This window comes from Hemicordylus capensis, chromosome 3 (genome assembly GCF_027244095.1).
Source record: "Hemicordylus capensis ecotype Gifberg chromosome 3, rHemCap1.1.pri, whole genome shotgun sequence".
Lineage (NCBI taxonomy): Eukaryota > Metazoa > Chordata > Lepidosauria > Squamata > Cordylidae > Hemicordylus > Hemicordylus capensis.
Window position 1 is genome coordinate 122,506,080 of NC_069659.1, and position 23,110 is coordinate 122,529,189.

A 23,110-nucleotide genomic window follows, 5' to 3' on the forward strand; every position below is an offset into this window, starting at 1 on the left:
ATGGAAAGAGACTAGGTGACTCAATTCTTTTCTCAGCATCGAGAATTCTATGATTCCATTGCCTCAGTAAAGTTTAAGAATTGTTTAAAGAGTGGAAGAGAAAACAAAAGTGTCTGTCTTGACTCTCTACTGATCCTTCACAATATGCATTTAGTTCAACAGCCAGCCTGACCTACAAGGAGAACTTAGTAACACCTTTCTTGTTAAAGTGTAGATGCTGCTTCAATAAAACCTCTAAAACTTCTGCACTTACAGAAAAAGGTTTGTTATGTGTTTTATTTCCTGTAAAAAGCCAGGAGAGAGTAAAGGGAATAAAAATAAATGTGAAAAGGGCCTATTCTTCCTCATCAGAGTGGCCACTAGTTTGCTTTATGTTTTGACAACTAAAAGCCTGGGACAATTTTTGTAGGTCAAGGAGGCATCTTTGCACTAAAACATAGAGCTGCAGGAATGCTTACACTTCAAAATAGAGACTTTTAAAAATATTTTACATGCTTGCAACTCCTGATGTTGTTATAACTATCTCTACTATTCATGGTGAAGTGAAACAATAAAATGCTTTCTTTGAGAAGTGTTGTGAAGTCTGTTCCATAAAATATGAGTCATAAATAGGATTGTCATTCCCTTAGATCCTGAAATCCAGTACAAAAAGGTGATGCAAAACGTTGGGACATCTAACACTTGAAATCTGAAGATGAAGCAGCAGCTAAGTAACCAAATGCATCTGAAAATCACTTATATATCATTTTTGTCTGGCTGTTCTTGAATATTATCTTACTCCTTGAGTATTTTTTTTTTTTAAACTGCTAGAGTAGGTCTATCGAAAATCTTTCCTGCACTGAATATAATTTGCTTCTTGGTGAGCCAGAATAAAGTTATTGAGATGAGAGCATGCTCTAAGGGTACACAATACAGGTCTTCATGTAGTCATTGCCTGGATGGGAGACCCATGTATGTCATCTTTGGGGATTGGGCTGTAGCTCAATGGTACAGTATCTGCTCTGCATGTAGAAGGTTCCAGGTTTGATTCTTGGCATCTCCAGGTAGGGCTAGGAAAGACTCCTGTTCTACTTGAAACCTTGGAGAAGCCACTGCCAGTCAATGCAGACAATACTGAGCTAGATGGACAAATGGTCTGACTTGGTCTAAGGCAGCTTCCTATGTTCCTAACTATCTTGAGTACTTCTCCCCCGCCCCAATTATTTCTCTAATTTTACTGGAGCTGTATGTAAAATATATATAAATGGGTCCATGGGCAATTCTTAAGGATCTGGGTGGTGTGTTTCTGTACCAAAGCCTGCAATCTACAATACTGTTTAACCACCGTATCAAAATTATTTACTGTAATTTTATGTCTTTTATTGCTTTAACTTGATCCCTTGAGGACTTGATCCTGAAGAATGGGGTGTAAACAAATAAACAGTAAATGCAGATTGGTGTCTGCTAAATCCTGAGGGCTAGCCTGGTAATAATCTATAAACAAAGCACCGAGAATACAACAGGCAACATTAAGTGGTTTTCGGTTCCATTGATTTTGGCTGGAGAGTAGACACTTGTTTAAAATCATTCAGTTGGAATAATAAGACTTAAAATTGTTCCACTTTACGGCCCTAGTAATTGAATTTATTTGTTTAGTTGCTTGCTACTAAATGTATTTAGTATTCATTTATTTATTTCTAGTACTTGCTTTATTTAGTTGCTACATGTAGTAATATGTGAAACCTGCATAAAAACACAAGCATTACAGTAGTTAAATAAGGCTGACATGTAAGCTTTGTTCATACAAGATTGTAACACTGTTCCAGGTGTTACCTCATTATCATCTGCAGCCAAGTAAACAAATAGCACACAAATCACTGGATTTTGTGCACATATGGCCAGTGTATCTCCAAATGTAGAAAGGTACATTATTTTTAAATGAAAGCCTACCACAAAAACAAAGAGATATATGATACAGATTCAGAGTGAGCAACATAGGAAGCTGCCACATACTGAGTCAGACCATTGGTCCATCTAGCTCAGTATTGTCTTCACAGACTGATAGCCGCTTCTCCAAGGTTGCAGGCAGGAATCTCTCTCAGAGACTCAGACATATCTGGAGATGCCGGGGAGCGAACGTGGAACCTTCTGCTCTTCCCAGAGCGGCTCCATACCCTGAGGGGAATATCTTAAAGTGCTCACACTTCTAGTCTCCCATTAATATGCAACCAGGGCAGACCCTACTTAGCTAAGGGGACAAGTCATGCTTGCTACCACAAGGCCCCCTCTCCTCACACCGACACACTCAACAATCTTAAGGGTATGTAGATGTGCACCTACCACATTGTTGCTATAGTAACTGAGGCAGCAGTGGTCTTTTCTTCCATTACATTTTTGATCCCTCCCTAGTCTTGTAATTCTGATACGGTATTGGGACCACTCCAAAGCTGAAAGTTAGACAGGTAGCTGCCAGAGACAGGACCTTCTTGACAATGGTATCCAAATCTCCCCAGATATGTTTGCCTTGCATCTTTGATCCTATCTTTTAGGCACCTTGTGAATTCTACCCTGTTATTTCAAGCCTTTGATAGTGTTTCATGATATCACAGATCCTTTGAATTGTCTTTTTATGCCTTTATTTGCGCTCTGCTATTTGCTGACACTGTAAGTATGTATGTATGTATGTATGTATGTATGTATGTATGTATGTATTTGAATTTCTAAAGACAGTATAAATAGAGATGGGGTTTGGTGGGGAGAGTGAGCTTAGCCCACTCTTCCCACACACGAGCAGTCGCTCATTGCTGGGCAGCTGGATCGGCCATCCAGACAAGCGGCTGCACCAGTCAGGCGCTCTTGTGCCCGGCCATGGCTATCTCACAGAGCTCTAGGGGTTGGGGGAAAGGGAACGCTGCCGTGCTCCAGCCCCCCCAAACCCCAGGAAGGTACTGTGCAAGTGTGCGGTGCCTTCCTGGGGTCCCCTCTCCCACCCCAACCCTGAGTGTGTCAGCCGCGGCTGCAGGCAGCCGTAGCTGCCAGAGACAGGTACACACAATCAAAAGGACAAGGTTAACAGAGCACTCGCTTGGTTAACTAGGGGTAGGGGTTTTTAGGCGGGCTAGCCGCCGTGGAACCACCCGGCTTGCCTGTAAGTCCAGTGGTTCCAATGACTGAAAACCAGCCTGGGCTCCCCTAGCCCAGTTTTCAGTTATCGTCAGAATAGCTTCATAGAGTTGCCAGGAACTGATCTACTTAGCTTTAGGCAATGTGATTGCATCATGTACCCTCAGTCTCTCTTGCAGTTGCTGCTGTATCTTTTAGTGTCTTACACTGTAAGTCACCGTGAGGCTATCTGGTAAAAGGTACACTAGGAATGCAGAAAGGTAGAGATTAAGAAGGCAGGATGCAGAGGGAAATCTTATAGCAATGGTGCAGAATCTTGCCATTGTTCTGTAACCATGGAAAGCACACATTTTAAATCCCCTTCCTAATGATTCCAAGCATGAAATGCAGAGAATTGCTGCCAGTCAGAAGACAATACTAAGCTAGATAGACCAACTGATTCAGTATAAGGCAGTTTCATATGTTCATCTATATACTGATCCCTTTCTCACAAGCAGTGAGAGAGTGCTACAGGGTTTGCAGGGAGGAAGCCCTAAAGTGACCAGGAAGCCCTAAAGCGATCCCCACAAGCGATCATTCTACCTCCCCTAGGCAGAGGGGTCACGCACCCAAATGAGCACCGGCTGCTGCTGGCAGCTCAGAGGGTTGGGGTGCTGGGTACGTCACCCTGCCAGAGATCGTAAACATTAGATTAAGGGAGCGCTCACTCCCTCACCCTTGTTTTAAAGGGAGGCTTCCTGAGTGGGTTTTTTGCCATGGTGCCATCATGGTGCCACCAGGATCGGGTCAGATCCCAGCAGTACACATGCAAAACACAGTAGCCCAGCACAGTACTTCCAGTGACTGTTGCTGGTGGGTGTCTTATATTTCTTTTTAGAATGTGAGCCCTTTGGGGACAGGGAGCCATCTTATTTGTTTGTTATTTCTCTTTGTAAACTGTCCTGAGCCATTTTTGGAAGGGTGGTATAGAAATAGAATTAATAATAATAATAATAATAATTTAAAAAACCAGTCTGGGCTCCTTTAGCCCAGTTTTGCACACATGTGTAAATAGCTTTGCTATTTTCAGAAGATCTCAAAACATTATTATTTATGCATTTGTTTGTTTATCATATTTCTATACTGCCTGATATGTACATCTCTAGGCAGTGTACAAAATTTAAAAAATATTTAAAAGTTACAAATTAAAATACATAAAGAGACAATAGAATTAAATAGATATTAAAACAAGTTTTAAAATTCTTAAAATTCTAATTAAAAGCCTGCAAAAACAGGAGAGTCTCGAGGTTCTTCCTGAAAATAAACAGAGATGCTCTTATTTCAGTAGGTAGAATTTTCCAAAGCCCTGAGTCAGCCACAGAGAAAGCCCAGTCATGAGTCGCCACCAAACGAGCTGGTGGTATCATAACTAGACCTCTCCAGGGGATCGTAACAGGTAGCAGGGATTATGACAAAGGAGGGACTCTCTTAAATAACCTGGACCTAAGCCATAAGGGCTTTTTTGGAAAGAACCAGTACTTCGTATTTCACCTGGAAATGTATCCGCAGTCAGTGCAGTTCTTTCAAAACTGGTGTTATGTGGTCCCTTCATGTTGTCTCAGAGACCAATCTGGCTGCCAAATTCTGTACCAATTGTAGTTTCCAGACTACGTACAAAGGCAGCCCCACGTAGAGTGCAACACAGTAGTCAAGTTTGGAGGTTACCAGGATATGTACTACTGTTTTAAGGTGTGTGTGAATTTCAGTGACCTCCCATTCCCCTGGAAGCCCTCTGTGTCCTCCAAAATATGTCTCTGACAGCTGTGCTACCTTAGGGACATATTTTCAGGTAGCACAGCGCACTTCCTGGGGAAAGGGAGGTCACTGCAGTTTGCTCCCACAATTGAGCCAACATTGGAACTGAATTAATTGAACTTTTTAGGAGTATCAGTGCTTTTCTCAGTGCTTCATTAGCCAGGATATTAGCCACTATGTTTTCAAAAGCATATGTCCTATTCAAAACATGAGCATTGATAAAGAATGTATTGTTTGGAAGTGCATGCAAAAATTTCTTTAAGGTATTAAGGGAGTGATTTAGTTATTATACTGTTCTGCAATGGTTACTTCTTTATTTGTAAATAAAGTAACACCTGATTTATTTGGACTTGCCGCGGTCATATCCCTCTGTCTGCCAGATGTGTTCATTATGTTCAACACTTATATTTAGCTCTGTGCTTTTATGTCCTCCTATATTCTGGACAACTTTGGATAGATGACAGAGATTCTGTTCTGCTGTTTTTCTTGTGAGACGCGTTTTTTGTAGATTAAACAGATAAGGGGAAAATACTTTATCAGAATAACCCCAGAGAAGACAAATACAAAAGAAGAACATAATACTGTATTACCGGTAGCTTATTTATAGTGTTGACTTTATGAAAGAAAAATACCTTTCATGAATAAGGAATGCAGGAATGTTTCTTTTTTATTATTATCGCAGAAACATAATGCCACTGAATTGTCAGTGGCATTGAATATTTCAGGTTATTGAGGGATAAAGCCACTCAAATGTGGCATTATACCACAAGAACCTGACTTACAACACATATACGGTACATACTGAGGCTGTCTATGACATAAGAACAGATTTACTGGATCAGACCAAATATCAGTTTAGTCCAGCACTCTGTCTCCAGCCGTGATGATCAAGAAGCTCTAAGATGTTCACAAGCAGGGCACCTTGGGAGAGCCTTTATTTTTATTTTATTTTATTCCCTATATAGGAATGCAGTTTCTATTTTTAGCTGTCATGGCCCATAGCACTGATTTCTATAATCTAATGCGGTGCATGAAGAAGTACTTATTTTTGTCGTTCTGAACTTATTACAAATCAATTTTATTGGATCAGTCTGAGTTCTAGTGGTGTTTTGAGAGAGAGAAAGAGAATGAATAATTTCTTGCAATTGCAAATTGGGCAAGTTAAGAGGTTTACAGTCAGTTTTGATGATCTGGGGCTTACCAGCTCCTGCAACATAAACAACTTTCTCTTGAACTTAATACACAATATTGCACCTGAGTGTCACTGGATTAGGATAATTTGAAGCATATGCCTTCTGCAACATAATATTACAAGATTTGAGCAGAGAAGAAGCTATACATATAAAGTTTGCATACTAGAGCAAATTATATGGGGTTTTAAAAAATAAAATATCTATATAATAAGAATGTGCACAGAACAAGATTTGTGTTCCATTTAGGGCTTGGAACGGAATGCAAATGCAAGTAACAAGCTCAGAACATTTCAGGTGTTCAGAATGCCATTTTGGACTCTTGGTAAGGGGAAGAAGGAGGTACCTTTAAAAACTATTACCTGGTTACTGCTCGTATGTGCAAACCCCCACGAGCAGCAGCACCCCTCCCAGCATCTCATGCTCTTCTAACCTCTGCACATGCGCAGCAACTATTTGCATGGTTGTGCCGATCATGGTTGCCATGCATGTGCAGATGTCAGAAGAGTGCCGTAGGCCGGGCAGCCTCGGTGCAAGATACAGGCGGGGTGCCACTGCTCACAGGAGCTTATGTTATGAGGTAATGATTTTTAAAGTTATCTCCTGCTGCCCCTCACCAGGAATCCAAAACCGCACTCTGAACACTTGAAATGTTTTGAATTAAAAGATTTCCAGTTTTTTTCCGTTCCGAGAGATTTTTCCGTTCCGAGCTCGAAACAGACCCTTCATCTGAAGAGTGTTCTTGTTTCGAGTTCAAAACACTCAAAATAGTCCATTTCGAATCAGAACATTTTGAGCTCAAAACATTCTCCAAACACCCTACTATGTAAGATAGAATGAACTTATATTTAGAAATGGCCTTGCAATTCAGCTAGGGATCTAGTTTGTTTGTTCATTCATTTTGTACTGTAACATTATGCCTTGGGGATGGGTAGAAACTGCTGCTATTGTCTGTGGGTTGTTGGTTGTTGTTGTTTTTGCAGCATATACATTTTTTAAACGTATTTGTAAAAAAATGAATTTGCTGCCAAAGCAAGGAATCATCTCAGTTAACGGAAGGAAAGATTTAATTTCGCAAACATACTGACCTCAAATCAGAGATGCCAGTTCCCATTGAAATCAATGATACAAGTTAGTTCAAATTAATTTGTATTTTAATGATTAAATTGATTTCAGTGGGAATAAGCATGACTATATTTCTCTGAGTCAGGTGACAGGACTTATTCCTATGCAGAACTTTAAAAGAATAGCTATGGCTGTTGAATTGAATTCTGGGCCCTTCTCAAGTCTAAAAAAGACTGTCTACAGGAGTGGAAATACAGGAGCAGTTCTTGCTGGTTGTACATATTTGTTTTAAGCCATGCATATACGTTGTAGTGCATTTGTTCACAATATTCAAGTGTTAAATTATTTTTAAACAGTACCTGGTAGTAGCATGTTAGTCCAACAGAGGTGCCAGACTGGCATGCCCTCTGTCATGAGCAGTGGCATGGGAAGCCCTGTAGCTTCCTACGTTCTTCCCCAGCACTGCTCCTCCAAGCACCCCACTTCCCTCCATCATGTGGGAACCAGGTGCTGACCCCTCTGAGCTGCCCCCTGCCTTGCTGCCACCTTCTGCTCCACCTCCCTCCACTGCCCACCTGTCACTTTGCACTGGTCTCTCACTTGCCTGAGAGTGGAAACAACTGAACTGTCCGCTTGCTGGCAGGAATCAGTGCAAGGCAGGCAGTGGAGGCAGAAGGAGGCAGCAAGACACGCCAAGGCAGGGGGTGGCACAGAGTGCCCAGCGCCAGGCCCCTTCATAATAATGGAGGGGAGCAGTGGGGGGGATTCACACTGGCCCACATGATGATGGAGGAAAGCCGTGGTAGCGCCTCAAGAGTAGGCAGCCACTACTCATGTAGCTCTGCTTCTGGTGAGTAGTTGTTGAAGGTGGTACCACAGCGACAGCAGGGAGCATCTGACAGCTGGAACTGTCAGGAGGCTCCTCGCGGTCACTGCATAACTCCATCAGACTCTGACATGTCTGTTGGACCCCCTCCTGTTGCCCTTTACTCCGGCTCCTTTCTGGCTGGGACAGGATTGCATGCTGCTTTAATCTTCATTCCTGAGGAAACACTTAAACAGCTACTGGGCCAGCTGAGGCTTGATTTTTAAAATCTCTTCCACCCCCCGCTCTTCAGCTCTCTTTCTAGGTGCCTGAGTGGCCCAGGTAATTCCAGAAGCAGCTGAACCACTCAGCTTTGTCCAGAAGGACAGCTTTTCTTTCAATTCAGTTTTCTTTCAAACCACAGATACAGTATGTTGGTTGCACATATCTGTGTAGGATTTCAGATATCATCATCATCATCATCTCAGGAGTCCTTCTAAGGCCCACTAAGGATCCCAGAAGTAAAGCTGTCCTACTAGCTGCTTCTGCAATTACCAGGGCTTCTCAGGCACCTAGAAGGAATGCTAAAGGGGGACTTTTATCAGCCTCAGCCAGAAAGGCAGCTATTTGAGTGCTGCCCCTGGAGATAAGAGGAAGGAAGGTAGGCAGGGAGCCTATTCCTTGCCCCCACCCAGTTAAAGGTAAAGGACTCCTCACCCCCACCCAGTTAAAGGTTGCCCCCACCCAGTTAAAGGTAAAGGAGCAGAAAGAGGAGATGGCAGAAGGTTAACAGATCATGGGTTATGTTAAAAGCCCCTTCAAAAGAACAATTCACATCCCCCCCCCTAAACATTTTTTGCCTATCACTTGACAGTGAACTCTTATACTCCTTATTTTCAAAGAATATATGGCAAAATATCTGGTAGCATATTAGATTTTCAGTGAAAAACAAGAATCCACTCTCATATGCTACCAGAGAATCTACACTCAGAACACCACAGAAACAACAGAACCCAGCGCCCCATGGGTCAGCAACCCTTCCCCTGGTCAATGTGGGGTCAGTAAAGAGTGGCAAGAAGCAAAAGAGCCAATGGGGAACAAGGAGGGAATTGTCAGCAGGTCAGCCCATGCTTTAGGTCACCAATCGGAAGGCTGGAAGGGCGGGAAATTCAAAGAGATGTCAAACACAAAATGGAGACTGACTCAGAGATCACCACAAAATGGAGGTCCAAAACAACAAAACGTTTTGTATACAGAACTTTTGGAGCTGGAAAATGGGTGTTTTGTTTTGTCTACAAAACACTCAAAACAGGCTGTTTTGGGTACAGAACATTTTGTATCCGAAACGTTTCACACATCCCTAGTAAGCTGCAACCCACAAGGGCACCTCACAAACCCTGTCCTGACACAGAAGGAAGTCAAACAAGAATGCATCCTGGCCCCACTCTTTTCCAACATTTACATCAATGACATGGTGAGACACCTTGGTAGCTCAGACTTTCACCCTTCCAAGCTGGTGGATAGATACATTTCCTCTCTGCTCTATGCCTATGATGATGCAATCTTCTCTAGGGCCCCTATAGGTCTCAGAATTGCGCTGACGGAGCTTGCTAAATATTGCAAAAATCATCAACTAGAAATCAACTATCAAAAAAACTAAAGTTATGGCTTTTGCCAGAAGATCCAAGACCCATCCCTGGAGTATAAATGTACACCGCCTAGAAATGTACATATCAGTTGGTATAAAAATATGATAGATAAATAAATGGCCACAGGTCACTTATTTCAAATATCTGGGAGTGGTCCTACATGCCTCTGGCTCAAGAAAAGCCCACTGCAACCATGTTGCCCTCACCGCTCAGAGGAGCTCCACCACCATTCTAAAATTCCTACGGACTAGAGGGAGCCATTACGTACGTGCAGTGCTCAAATTAATTGAGATCAAGATGTTGGCACAACTCTTCTATGGTGCCCAATCAGGCCTCCTTCCAATCTTGCCCCCTTGGAGTAGGAACAGTCAAAATTTCTAAGAATGGCCCTGCAAGTGCCTTGCTGTGTCTCAAATGCCACACTATGCCTGGAAACGGGCATGATAAAGGTTGAGGCCCAAGTGTGGTTGCCCATTCTTAACCTCTGCATTAAATTATCCCTCAGCCCTTGGGGCTTGGCCCCTCTGACCTTACAGGACAATTTTCAATCTTCCTGGAAACAGGCCATGTGTGGACTAAATTGTCACTCCTGAGCTTTACTCCCCCCCACCACCACCATTTGCTATGGGCCATGACCAGGCAAAAACAGTCATCAGACAGAGGATAATGGACACTGAGCACCAAGCTGACCAAGGCAGGATTCCATCCTTCCTGTCCTCAGAAAGGTGCAGATATTCTGCCTTCCCCGCCACGTACCTGTTAGTTGGAGATCCCAAGCCACAGAAGGGCTTATATTGTCATGCCCTTCCCTCTGCTGTTCTGGAAGGCAAATACAGAAAGATCCCAATTGCAGAGAGACTTTGTACCAGTGACACTGGGGAGGCAGAAAACACAGAACAGGTACTCCTCTTTTGCCCCTTTTACAGAGACATTCGGGCAAAGCTTATATTTCTGCTACTTCGCAAGTACCCTGGCTGCCCAAACCATGTCTATACCCGGTTGCTGCTTTCGGATGAAGACCTGGCCTTCACAAATAACACTGCCAAGTTCTGTGTGGCAGCGAGTAGGATCTATCAGGTCGTGACTGCCAGGCCATTTCCTTGCATCACCTCTGCATAGTTTCAAACTGCTGAGTATTTTATCTTTTTTAGTGTTCCTATTTAAACACCATACATTTTAGATGATCATATTTTTTTCAATACAGCTGTATAATAATCTAGCTACCCTCTTTTCTAAGGATAGCAGCTTTATAGTATTATAATACCTTTTTTTTTTTACTATTAGAGTAGTAATTTTTAAGTAATATAGTTTTACAGTTCCATAATTTGTTTTTATTATTTTTGAATCATGCTCTACTGTTCTATCTTATGCTGGTCTTGGACCATAATAAAGATGGTTGATTAACTGATTGATCTGACTGTGTGACGACTTCACAGAGGGCAAATGCGAGCTGGTCTTGTGGTAGCAAGCATGACTTGTCCCCTTAACTAAGCAGGGTCCACCCTGGTTGCATTTGAATGGAAGACTAGAAGTGTAAGCACTGTAAGATAGTCTCCTCAGGGGATGGAGCCGCTCTGGGAAGAGCAGAATGTTTCAAGTTCTCTCCCTGGCTTCTCCAAGATAAGGCTGAGAGAGATTCCTGCCTGCAACCTTGGAGAAGCTACTGCCAGTCTGTGAAGACAATACTGAGCTAGACAGACCAATGGTCTGACTCAATATATGGCAGCTTTATATGTTCTTAAATGGAAACCATTTTTGTTGACATTCAGAATGGCTGGGGAAGAAACATTACAATTCTGTCGAGGCAGGGTATTCCCTGTTTTTCATTGTCTCTGCAAAGCACAGAAAGAGAGATTGTGTCGGTCCAGTTGCCTTCGCATCTGAGAATTATTTTTGTTTTCTCTTCTCTTATTTTAATATTCATACCCATTGGCACCTTCACGGAAAGATGGTGGGCTTTTCAGGGAGATCCAAAAATATTATCAAAAATTTTAACTAACTATGGCTGCATTCACAAGTAACACAAAACCAATTCGGCACACCCCTCTGCACGCTCTCCTGTCCAAATTTTGATGTTCTGAAGAGCAGTCTTTCTGCAGTTACAGAGACTGCAGAGAGAAGAGGAAGCTGGTGGTGCAGGCTTCCTTCTTGACAGCCTGCACAGTCAATCATGCTGGAGTTGAGGGAGGAGCTTCCTCTCTCAATTCCATTTCTAGGGGAAGTAGAATTCCAATTCCATTTCCAGCCTGCGGTTCCCAATTCAGATGCACCGCACGCTGCCTGGGACCTCGGGTTGTGGCAACAAAACTCACTACAACCCGAGGGTTCAGACTGGAGTTCCAAATCCGGACCCTTGGTTTCCTTGCTGTGACTAACCCCCTTTGCTGGCAATTGGACGTAACATCCATGGAACTCTTGGCAAATTCAACTGTGGTTCTACGTTATGTAGTCTATATGTCTCCCAATATGGCTCATCTCTTATTATAGCTATTTACTTGGTTACAATAAGTTTTGTCAGGTGGTTTGGCATAAATATAGGAATACAGTCTTTTTCCTATTCAGACCAAATTTAATCTTGTGCTTTTATGCAAGTTTAATCATTCACCACTTACTGATTATGACTGCCCTCTCTTTTAATGAATATCAAACACCACTTCAACACTGAGTATTACCTAAGATTAACCTGTTTCTCCGCAGCCTTGCATTTTATTTATGATTGTACCTTTTCTTGTTATCCTCATAAAATGGGAATAATTCTTCAAAAATCAGTTCTTCCTTTAATTAAAGCTGTTTCAGATTTGATTCTGCTATTTACTCTTTTCAGGCAGCTGTTATGAGAGTGAGGAGAAAAACCTGAGCATCAAATACATTTAATTTTCTTTTTATCAGCATGAGAGCAGACCTTAGTGCAATGCACAGCATATGGAAGGCAAATAATTTGATGGCTCTGGGACTGAGGACATTTTAAAAGTATATATGACAGATTTAGGAAAACAGATGCAGGTCTTGCAGTAAATTCAGCAATTGTTAAGGCCACTGTGGAACAACAAACAAGAGGGAGGGTTTATTTAATTGCTATCCATTATGTGCTCATTGATTAGGCAGTTTATTTTTATCCTACAGGGACACATAGATTAACACTTGTATTTTAATGTCTACAGGAAACAATCATGTATATATGACAAGTTACCTGGAGACATAGAGACATTTGGTGCCACACTATTTTGCATACATTAATTATGAAACCTCCTGACAATAAATTTTCATGCACCAATCCAAGGTAAGCAGTTTTGAACGTTGCTGACTTGTGCCCTGTGCATAGAGGGCAATGACTGTCTTCACGTTTGTGCTGTCATTAGAACTCCCTGGAGTAATTTACCAAAGATTTTGAAACTGTCAGACTATATCCTTCTGTACATTTATCTGCTTGAAAGACAGAACAAAAAAATACTTCCCATCCAACAATGAGTATGTATAATGGAAGTAATTTTCCTGTATATCAAAAGTTCCAAGATACTTGAGGATACAGTACATATCTGTTGGATTACTAAAATCAGTTCAGTTTACTTCTTGTACTATTTTGTACTAACTTCAGCTGAACAGGCACCCTTTATGTAAACAGAAGCTTGGCAATTTAGCCCTGAGAACTGCTGGGAAAGCTAAGAGGCACATGCATTCAGAGGAGAATGAGCCAAGTGTGCATTCTGATGTCATGCATGCACCTGGCTCTTCTGGCTATTTTGTTGTTGTTGTTAGCAGCTAGCTCAGAGTGATTTTATCTGCCCTTATATTACAGAAAAGAAAAGCTGCAGTTTTGCTTTTTGAAATATTCTTGTATATTAAAGGCAATCATTTTTAATTACCATTATGTTTACTGTTATCTGTAAAAGTAAAGTGTGCCGTTGAGTTGGTGTCGACTCCTGGCGACCACAGAGCCCTGTGGTTGTCTTTGGTAGAATATAGGAGGGATTTACCATTGCCATCTCCCATGCAGGCATATGAGATGATGCCTGTCAGCATCTTCCTATATACCTGCTGCCTGATATAGGTGTTTCCCATAGTCTGGCATGAGATGAGTCTGGGAAACATACAAGCAGGGATTCGAACCAGCAACCTCTGGCTTGGTAGTCAAACCATTTCCTCGCAGCATTTGCTTCTTCATACAAAACCTAGGATTGAATGTCTTGAGTCCTCAGTGATGTGATCAAGAGAACAGAATGGTTGACTTGTGCTGTGACAAGAATATTCAGTTAAAGCAAAAAATATTTGGTTTACAGGATAATTATTGGTGTGGCGTCACCTTAAGTGGTGCAGCAGGGAAATGCTTGACTAACAAGCAGAAGGTTGCTGGTTTGCATCCCCACTAGTACTATATCGGATAGCAGCGATATAGGAAGATGCTGAAAGGCATCATCTCATACTGCACGGGAGGAGGCAATGGTAAACCCCCTCCTGTATTCTACCAAAGAAAACCACAGGGCTCTGTGGGCCCCAGGGGAGTTGAAATCGACGTGACGGCATACTTTACCTTTACCTTTATGGGTGTGGCAGTTCCAACAGAGCTCCAAAAAGCAAGATTCAATGGCAATGATGTTCACGCCATGGGGCCATGAGACCTGCTGTCCAATCTGAGATATTGTACTAGCTTACAAAATCATAACCATGGAAACACAATTTGTCTAGGTCCTCCATGCTCCAGTCAATTGCCTGTGTAGGCTATGTAGTAGGTAACAACACTCACCATATGCTCAAAAGTGCACATTACCAAATTCTTTTTAAACATTGCTGTCACACCATTCTGCAGATTTTCTGTTGCCAATGGGGCTGAAGTGGGGCTGGTGGCAGCCAGAGCAGGGCCAGGGTGGGACCAGCAGCAGTCAAATACAGTTCTGAGGTAAAATGTAGCAAAACAGAAGCAGCCAGAGGTAAGAAGCAAGGCCTGTGTGATCAAACCTGTTCTACCCTTTACCTCAGAGACATGAGTTAAACCAGAGTTTCTTAACCTTGGCCCCCATATGTTGTTGGACTACAACTCCCATCATCCTCAGCCACAAAGTCCATGTCTGGGGATGATGGGAGTTGTACTCCAACAACATATGGGGCCCAAGGTTAAGAACCTCTGAGTTAAACCATTCAACTGCAATAGTTACACTTTCAGGATATTTCTCCTTGTCTGGGATGGGGGAAAGATTTAACCCTTCACCACTATTTCCATGGCGACAAAGGCATAAAGTGTTTACTCCCCTCCCTTTCTTGCCCACTCACTTCCTTTTATCTTCATAGACATTCCAACAGAACTGAGCATGACAGAATGTGACATTAAGGGGGCATATTTTTCTGAATTTGTAGAAATTCAAAACATTTTTGTTTCAACTAACCCTCCAAAGTGGGTTGTATGGAAGACAGACTATCAATAGAGACCTTTCCTGATGAGATTGAGTCCTTCTGTGCCTCCCTGTTTGAATGCAAAAATTCCTATTATAAAGACTCAACCTTTACTACTCATCATGTAGCCATTTGCCCATGGATGCAATATAAATTGACACAGTTGTTGAGCAAGCGAATCTGAGGGTAAAAATGCCACTTCTGGCATGAATAATGCAAAGGAAAAGCTTTGAGAAGCCACAGAAGGGGGTGGGGGTGGGGCTGGTGAAATAACATGATGGACACCCTGTGCCTGTGTAATCTTATTTTAATTTTATTTGCCAGTCCTATGTCCCACCAAGCTGACCACAGTTTATGAGCCATGGATGGAGCTCCATGAGAGACACATAAACTACTTGTTTGTGCTGCTTGCCTCAGACAGCAAAAGCAGGATTGTCAAGCACCTAGAAGAGCAAATACTTATCCCCATATTTTGCTTGTGGGCGTTTGTATCACAGTTGTGCAACCTTTCTGTATGCAAAAGTATACAATATAATCTATTTATTTACTCCAACTGCCATTTTTACTATTTTTAAGCATCATTTGTTCAAAATTTTTGATATAAACTTTTGATATAAACTAGGAAACAGTTTTTTGTATCCTAGATTGTCAGTTTCCCTAAGATATAAACTTGCTCTTTACGAAAAATGCTGTCTTTATTGTTGCCGACAGGAGGGGAGTTATGTGGGGCAATGCGTTTGGAGTGAAGCAAGCACATTTCTGATAGGAATTTTAAACCTCACCAGATATTCTGACTGGCTAAGTGGTAATCATTGATTTAACCAATCAGCAGGACTATCCTTAGAGAGCCCTTATGGGAAGCAGGGCCTGGAGAAAATCAGGTCCAGTTAATTTTGATGCAGGTTAAAAGAGCAGGTCCTAGTTGGCCTGCTTGCCCTGCCCGAAGGACCGCTCTGCCAATCAGAACTTAGAATATATGAGCTGTATCTTTTGCCCTCCTTCCACTTCTGTCAAATGCTATCTGGATGCCATTCTCCCATACTTAAATTTAATCCAATGCTAGTTGCTATGTGCTTAGGATGTGTTTGTTTGACAATGAACAAAACACTGAAACAAATTAAGCCCATTCAAATTCAAGTTTTATTTGAAACATTAATTATCTAAAACAAATGAATAGGGTTCATTTTTAGAACTCCATAATTTCACATTTATACCCATTCATGCAGAAGGGTAAGCTGCCAGGAACCTAAGCACAGCTTCTGGCAGTGCCCACCATTTTATTTTTCCACAGTGCCCCAGGCACAGCATTGCTCTGGGGCACTCTGGGAAAGAAATTGTAGCTGCAACTAGGGGCTGTGTGTGTGTGTGGTTTTTTTTGTGTGTGTATGTGTGCACACACACATGTGTACAGAATCATGCTTCATCCAAGGCATTGTGGAAAAAATGAATATGTGAGCCTCAATGCGGCAGCTGTATGAAGTCACCATGATAGTCAGTGAGAAATAGTTTAAATATATTTATTTTAAAACTTTCCAATTATGGACAGAAATGGGGAGTAACAAAACAAATGGAAGACAAACAAAATAATAATTAAATGAAGGAGTTTTATAAATCAAAATGTATGACATGTGTGGTTTTTTTAAACCTTCGTTATTTGTTTTCTACTTCTCTCTCTATCTGTCATATCCAAGGGAGGTTAAGAATGGTAGAGTTTGAAGTCTTTCACACAACCTTGTTGCATGTGGGCTGTGGGGAATGCAGGAGCATACCCAGAAGATGAGTGGCTGCCATCCTCCCCTCTGCCGCACCACACACCCACCCACACGAGCAGTGGTGCTGTGGAGGGAGACACTTGGGACAGGAGAACTTCCCCCTCTCCCACATCCCATGGTCCCTCAGGGCACAAGCATGGTGGTTGCTCTCGTTAGAGCAGCTGCCATATTCAGCATGGCCACTCCTGCCACCCAGCTTGTTGCCAGAAATGGTGGCAGGCCCGGGCGGGGGGGCAGTTAACCCAGATGACCACCTAGGTTAAACTGAAGTGAACACAGGTTCACTTAACCTTGGCTAAATGTTGAGTTAAAAAGTGGAGCTTAGCATGGGGGTAGTTCACTCCCGGCGCTTCACATGTGCAGCCTATCCCAGGCTGCCCTAGCCTGGGTTATGCTGAGCGTGTGAATACCCTTATTGTGATGTTGTGTTTGTTCCCTCTTTGTTTGTCTATTACAAATTTGGGCCTAGGTGGAGAAAGAGAGAGAAAGAAAGAAAGAAAAAAAAGAAAGAAAGAGAGGGAGGGAGGGAGGGAGGTCAGGATTCTATTGTAAGTCAACAAACTGAACTAACTGTATTTGAACCTGAAAGCTCAATTAGGCTGCCAGATGCTCTTAAAATAAATCAAAGGAAGTTTTGATCGTGACAGGTTCTGGAGTTATATTCATTTATTTAAGGCTTTGATAATACCCTTCAGAAGTATTTACAAAGCATAATGAACAGTTTACCAAGCATAATGAACAATAAAAGCAAATAAAATCAAAATCATACACACAAAATTTAAAACAATGATAAAACAGCTGTAAAAAGACCAACTTCAGTTTAACTCCTATGAAGCACTGAATTGGATTTGTCTTATAATAATGAGCTGCAAACTCATTAAACCATGGCTAAAATTCTTTCAGCTATCTTGAGGAATTTATTTCTCATGCTTTTATTGTTAAGCTCGTTCTTCAGTCTGGGTGTATATATGTCTGTGTGGTGCCAATTTTACAATGAGGCCATTCATGCAATCAAAAATTGTATTCTGCCCAGGTTTGGGAGCTGTGTGTGTTCCCAATTTTTTATTGTGCAGAAGCAAGGTAGGTGGTAAACCTGGGTAGGAGGTTGTGTGCAAGCAAGTTAAGAGGAAAACTGGGGTAATATTTCCTCCTATCTTGTTTCCACACAACTGACAATTTGGAGCACACACAGCTCCCAAACCTGGGTAGAACACAGTTAAATGAGCTCTGTCTCTGTGTGTGTCTGTGTATGTGTGCCCCCCTATCATATGAACATAATTTGGTACAGTAGAAGGAACACAAAAGGACACCTCAACGACATAGTTTGTCATGATATCATCCACCCCAGTTCAAGATGGCAGATGCGGAAAAATTTGAGGTGCAAGTGGGCTCAGCAGCAATACACAAGCACTTATCCTACTTTAAATTCAATGTAGTACACCCTGATCCAAGATGGCTGACATGTGGATGTTTGAGGTGGAAAGGTACCACTAAGTCCAGGAGGATGCCAGCATGGGTAACAGGTACCATCAAGGAAGCCATAAAAGAGAAGCAGACTTCTTTCCAAAATTGGAAGGCCTGTCCAAATGAAGAGAACAGAAAGGAACACAAACTCTGTAAACAAGTGTGTGGATCAAGGTGATCCAGTTGACATAGTATACCTTGACTTCCAAAAAGCTTTCAACAAAGTTCCTCATCAAAGACTCTTGAGAAAACTTAGCAGTCATGAGAGAAGGGGACAAGTACATGTGTGGATTGCTAACTGGTTGAAAGACAGGAAACAGAGGGTAGGTATAAACAGAAAGTTTTCACAATGGAGGGAAGAAAGAAGTGGGGTCCCCCAGGGATAAGTACTGGGACCGGTGCTTTAAAATTTATTCATAAATGATCTAGAAGCAGGGATAAGCAGTGAGGTGGCCAAATTTGCAGAGGATACCAAACTCTTTCGAGTAGTGAAATCCAAAACGGATTGTGAGGAGCTCCAAAAGGCTCTCTCCAAACTGGGTGAGTGGGCGAAAAAGTGGCAAATGCGCTTCAGTGTTGGCATGTGTAAAGTGATGCACATTGGGACGAAGAACCCCAACGTCAAGTATACGCTGATGGGATCTGAGCTGTCAGTGACTGACCAGGAGAGGGATCTTGGGGTTGTGGTGGATAACATGCTGAAAGTGTCAAGTCAATGTGCAGCAGCTGTGAAAAAGGCCAATTCCATGCTAAGGATAATTAGGAAGGGGACTGAAAATAAAAACTGCTAATATTATAATGCCCTTATACAAAACGAAGGTGCAGCCACACCTGGAGTACCACATACAATTCTGGTCACCACATCTAAAAAAGGACATTGCAGAACTGGAAAAGGTGCAGAAGAGGGCAACCAAGATTATCAGGGGCCTAGAGCACCTTTCTTATGAGGCAAGACTACAACACCTGGGGCTATTTAGTTTAGAAAAAAGACGAATGCAGGGAGACATGATAGAGGACTATAAAATCATGCATGGTGTGGAGAAAGTGGATAGAGAGAATTTTTCTCCCTCTCACATAACACTAGAACCAGGGGTCATCCCATGAAATTGATTGGCAGGAAATCTAGGACCAACAAATGGAAGTACTTTTTCACACAAGGCATAATCAGCTTGTGGAATTCTCTGCCACAAGATGTGGTGACAGCCAATAACCTGGATGGCTATAAGAGGAATGTGGATAACTTTGTGGAGGAGAGGTCTATCATCAGCTACTAGTTGGAGGGCTAAAGGTCAACTCCAGCCTCAAAGGCAGGATGCCTCTGAGTACCAGTTGCAGAGGAGTAACAGCAGGAGAGAGGGCATGCCCTCAACTCCTGCCTGTGGCTTCCAGCAGCATCTGGTGGGCCACTGTGTGAAACAGGATGCTGGACTAGATGGGCCTCGGGTCTGATCCAGCAAGGCTGTTCTTATGTTCTTAAGTGGGTTAGCTCTGCGTGGTGGCAGTTGTAGTGAGTGACACATAGGGACACCTCAATGGCGTAGTTTGTCATCCACCCTGATTCAAAATTTGGTGATGTTGTCATTCACCCAAATTTTTTGATGATGTCAACCACCTCAATTCAGGTTCGCTGACGTGAGTGTTTGAGGTGCAAGTGGCTAACCTTTGGACCAGAGGCGGAGCAGGACTGCCGGCCATCTGTGTGCAGCTGCAGCGGCTGCCCCACTGACCCCACCTCCCACGCCTGATGTCAGACATGGGGCTAGCAATGCCCCTGCATCTGATGTCAGACGGCGGGGCGTGAACTTGTTCCCAAACAGAGCCTTGAGGCTTCGTTCGGGAGTTGTTGTTCAACTCCTGAAGGGGCTGCGTGGTCCCCGCTCGGGAGCTAAACTAGCACCCCTGCATCTGGTGCCAGACGTGGGGGCAGGGGGTGTTGGAGCTGCAAGACATGGCCCCTGATTGGGCATGGCCCAGGTTCTCTGAACCCGTTGGCCCAATGTTGGCTCTGACCCTGCTTTGGACTATCTAACCTATTTGAACCAAATATGGTACATTTATCTATCTATCTATCTATCTATCTATCTATCTATCTATCTATCTATCTATCTATCTATCTATCTATCTATTTGTTTATTTATTTCATTTATGTACAGCTCTATCCAAATGGCTATGGATGGCTCAATTGTAGTGAGTGACATAGGTACCCACATGGTGGTGGCACATGGGTGGTGGCAGTTGTAGTGAGTGACACATAGGTACACTTCAATGGCATAGTTTGTGCTGATGTCATCGACCCTAGTTCAAGATGGCAGATGTGTGAACATTTGAGGCACAAGTGGGCTAACTTGTTAACTGCCTAACCAATTTGAACCAAATTTGCTACCGCTGTAGGGACACATACAGTACAGTTTTAGTGAGTTACACATAGGGACACCTCAATGGCATATTTTGTGATGATGTCAGCCACTCCAATTCAGGGTTGAGGTCCAAACGGGAACCAATTTAGACAAAATTGGGTACAGTTGTAGGAACACAAAGGGACATGTCAAAGGCACCATTTGTGTTGATGTCCTCCACCCCAATTCAAGATAGCAGACACATGAACTTTTGAGGAATGTGGGCTAACTTGTGGATTGGCCTGACCAATCTGTACCAAATTTAGTCCAGTTGTAGGTTTAGTGAAAGAAAAGTAAGCAGTTTAATTCTTACCTGAAAAACTTGTTTATGTATACAGTTGTTTTACAATAGAATTGCCCTGATATTGCAAGCAAATCAAGATTTAATCTCTTGACAACAGCACCATTAGTGTATGTATAATTTTTCAAACTTCCCTTCAGGTTGCTCAATAAAAATGTAAAAATGATGCTTTGGCCTACTTGGTTGATTACTTTGAGGGAGGTAATTGATGTGACCTTAGAATCAGGGTCAGTCTGAATCACAAATACTTTAAAATAATTATGTTTTTGACATTTGAAATAGAAGCCTACAGAGGGAGTGAGAAAACTATGACAAGACCAGAGGAGGCAAGAGGTCCAGGCACGGAACTGCCCCATGAAGAGGAGGAAATAGGTGCTTGGTGGGGAGAAGGGTTGGAGGCACAGAGGAGTGAGAAATCACATATATTTAAGTCACATTAAGTGAGACCGACTACAAACTCCCAGTCACAGATACTCAAAATTGTGGTTGGGAAATCCGCAGTTTGCAAGGGATGACTGTATCAAATGGAAGAAATGGAGGCTATTCACATTATGGAGGAAAACCAGGCTAAGGGAGCCCAGCCCAGTTTTCCTCCATTGTGAGAACCACCGGGCTCATGGGTGAGCCTGGTGGTTCAACAGCAGCTAGCCCACCAAAGTAGCCCTCCCCTCCATGGCTCAGCAATACACAAAGAGACCCCCGACTGGGAGGCTACAACAAGCTTCCCGGCATCGTGGATCTCCCCAGAATGCACCATGCAATTGCATTCTGCACATTCTGGAACATCCAAAGGCCAGGCAGCCCCCAATTCCTGCCACCCCAACCAGCTCCGTGATGGAGCTGGTAATCATGTGGGTGGCCGATCCAGCTCAGCAATCATCTGCAGGGAGGGGTAAGTTAACCCGCTCTCCCCACAGACCCGCCCAAAGCTCTTTGTGAAAAGAGCTTAATGGTTTCAAATTCACACTCGGACCTGAAACTAACTGGGTCACCTCATCCTACTCTACCTCACAGGGTGGTTGTGCTAAGCTCCTTAGAGGAAGGGCAGGTTAAAAATGTAGGCTAAATAATGGACCAATGGAAATTTGGCAGTATTTTTAAACTATTGTGTAATTAGTAAAAATTCAGTCCTCACCTCTTAATTCAATCCTCACCTCTTAGCAGCCTACCCGTGCTAACTGGGCAAAGAGGCACCTTTTACCGTGGTGATTCTCTTTATTTAGCAGGGGGAGAGTAACTGGTAGGGATGTGCGGTTCGGTCCGGATCCGGACCGGTTTGTCCCGAACTGGTCCGGATCCGGCGGTTCGATCCCGGACCGAATCGGGCCCTTCTGGGACCGAGCCGGACCGAATTCGAGCCGGTTCGGTACCGAACCGGCTCGGGTTTCCCGAACCGGTCCGGGAGTGGAATTGAGTCTCTGGAGTGTCTCTTGAAACTTTAAAGTGTGTCCTCCATTTTGTGTCTCCTTCCCGAAACTTTTGCTCCTCCTTGCATCCATTTTGTGATGCTATTTCCAGGCATTGTATTGGCTGCGCTATTGATCCTTGATTGGCCAGAATGAGTCCTTTGGTCTGGTAGGCTGCTTGGCTGTTGCACTGTTGAGAGCTGGCACCCTGTTGGCCGTGGGGGGAGTGCAAAGGTGGGGGAATTTCAAAGGAGGGAATTTCAAACCTATATAAACCCAAGCCTCTTCTCTGGAAACTTCTCTTGGCTGCAGTTGTGGGATCATCTCTGAGACCTTGCTTGCTCTTTTGCTGCTGGTGTCTGCTGTGAGTCCCTGACTGTGTGTCACATTAGTGTGTGTCTGTCTCTCTGCTCTCTCTGTGTGTTGTTGTGTGCCACCTTGTCCATCTGCCCTCTGTCTGTCTCTGTCCAAACCTCTTTAATACTTTCCCCTCAACTTTTTCCAACTTTTCCTGTTGTGTTTTCTGTTCTCTTCACCCTTTCTCTCTCAACCCTTCTCCCAAAGTTTTGGCTTGCCCTCCTCCCCCCCCCACCCCCCCCATCTTCTGCATTGCTTTCCTGTTTTTGTGCCTTGCCTGACTTTTGTTCCACTTTTTGAGTTTCATTCAATTATTGCTTCTGTGTAAATTTATATATTTGCTGATTTTGGTTTTTAATTAATAACTTCTGCTATTGTTATTGCTGGCTGCCTGTCTGAGTTGTGTTCCTGAGGATTTAGTTTA